Consider the following 2,318-nt stretch of genomic DNA (forward strand, 5'->3'; position numbering starts at 1 on the left):
GGATGGTTCATTTCTTTATCCAAAAACTCGTATCTTAGGTTCTTGGGCAATTCCTTAAGTTCTTGAGCTGGTTTTGGAGAATTTGGTGAAAGGTCAGGAGTAAGGGCCAAACATTTGTTAGTGTGAGGTTCTGTTTCCTTTGGCTCGTCATCATTTTCATTCGGGTTTGAAAATGGTTCGATCATAAGTTCTTCTTGATCAAATTCCCTTATGCATTCATATATCATATCAATCGCGTAACATGCGTCTCCTATTATTGGTGCCATCAGGAACTTTGAAAGAATAAACTCTATCTTTTCATCTCCTACTTCGAAAGTTAATTTTTGTCTTTTAACATCTATTATAGCTCCGACTGTTGATAAAAATGGTCTACCTAAAAGGATAGAGATATCGTCGTCTTCCTTGATTTCCATGACCACAAAGTCCGTCGGTATATAAAGATGACCGATCCTAACAGGGATGTCTTCTAATATGTCTACGGGATACTTAACAGATCTATCAGCTAATTGGAGGGACATCTTAGTTGGTTGTAATTCTCCTAAGTTTAACCTTTTACACATAGCTAAGGGCATTAAACTCACACTAGCGCCTAAGTCTAGGAAAGCTTTGTCGATCACATGACTCCTTAGAATGCAAGATATAGAAAAACTCCCAGGGTATTTCTCCTTCTTAGCAAGTTTATTCTCGGAAATAAAGTTTCATTCCAAGGGTTTGGGATCGTCAAGCCTACGCTTGTTGGTTAAGATGTCTTTGAGAAATTTGGCGTAAGATGGAATTTGGGTGATGGCTTCGGTGAAAGGAATCTCTACATGAAGCTTCTTTATTACTTTTATAAACTTTTTGTATTGGTTATTGATTTTGGTTTGTTTAAGTATTTGCGGATATGGGATTGGTGGTTTGTATGGGGGTGGTGGTTTGTAAGTTTTATCCTTGGCTTCTTCTTCTTGGTCGGTTTGTTTTTCGGGTTCCACTAGTTCATCTTCTTGGTTGGTAGGTATATTTTCTTTAGAAGCTTTGGACTCGCTCATTGCTGGGTTACGAGGCCCTTCGTAAGCGGTCCCACTTCGTAATGCGATAACGTTAGGTTGCCCTCAAGGGTTGAGTTGAGGTTGTCCAGGGAATTGTTCTCCAGGTGTAGTTTGTGGGGCTTGGTTTTGTGCTACCTGTGAGATCTAGGTTTCAAGCATCTTATTATGAGTAATTATTTGATCAACCTTAGTCCCTAATTGCGTTATCAGTTCGTTTACGTGAATGTTCTGGTTTAGGAATTCTTTATTTTGCTGAGTCTGGCCCGATATAAAGTTCTCCATGATCTTCTCAAGGTTAGGCTTCTGGGGCATAACTTGCATAGTTTGATTAGGTTTTTGGGCTTGAAAACCTTGTGGTCTTTGAGGTGCATAGTTTTGGATAGGGTCCTGGTTTTTATAGGAAAAATTCGGGTGATTCTTCCATCCGGGGTTATAAGTGTTTGAAAATGGGTTACCTTAGGCGTAATTCACTTGGTCGGTGTTCAGGTCGTTCAAAAGGTTACATCCCGCTGATTCGTGTCCTTTAGATCCACAAAGTTCACACTCTGTGTGGACTACCACTGTGGTGTTAGAGTTTGTAGAAATATGTTCGACCTTAAGGGCTAAAGCGTCCATTTTCGCTTGCATCATGCCCATAGAACTTATCTAATGTATTCCACCTTGGGTCTCCTTTTTCTCTATTGATTCTCGTTCAGTTCCCCATTGGTAATGGTTTTGGGCCATATCTCAATTAGGTCACAAGCTTCAGGGTAAGGTTTGTTCATCAGCGCGCCACCAGCGGCAGCGTCGATGCTCATCTTTGTGTTATAATGGAGTCCATTGTAGAAGGTATGAACGATCAGCCATTGTTCTAGGCCATGGTGTGGATAGACTCTTAACAGCTCCTTGTATCTCTCCCAAGCTTCAAAAAGTGATTCTCCTTGGTTTTGAGTAAATCTAGTTATTTGGTTTCAAAGAACAACAATCTTACTAGGGGGAAAATATCTAGCAAGGAATACTCTCCTAAGGTCTTCCCAGGTAGTTATTGAGTTAGCTGGAAGTGAATCTAACCACGAACATGCTCTATCTCTGAGGGAGAAAGGAAATAATCTTAAACGAATCGCATCAGGTGAAGCACCGTTGGACTTAAAGGTGTCGGCCAGTTGGATAAAGACTTTTAAACGTTGATTTGGGTTCTCAGTAGTGTTGGTTCTAAGTGTTGGCAGCAATTTTGGTAAAACAAAGAGAGTTCACAAGATGTTATGTGTGATGTCTTAACATAGGATATCCTATGTACCTGCTGGAGTTCAA

At 40.4% G+C, this 2,318-nt stretch overlaps 1 non-coding gene across 1 annotated transcript; it reads left to right on the plus strand.

The window, feature by feature from the left end:
- Positions 1–1,880: 1,880 nt before the first annotated feature.
- LOC127078071 (small nucleolar RNA R71) lies at positions 1,881–1,987 on the plus strand. The gene has a single exon (XR_007787816.1). It is a non-coding gene; the product is annotated as a small nucleolar RNA R71 (small nucleolar RNA).
- Positions 1,988–2,318: the final 331 nt, after the last annotated feature.

The sequence above is a fragment of the Lathyrus oleraceus genome, chromosome 4 (genome assembly GCF_024323335.1).
Source record: "Lathyrus oleraceus cultivar Zhongwan6 chromosome 4, CAAS_Psat_ZW6_1.0, whole genome shotgun sequence".
Lineage (NCBI taxonomy): Eukaryota > Viridiplantae > Streptophyta > Magnoliopsida > Fabales > Fabaceae > Lathyrus > Lathyrus oleraceus.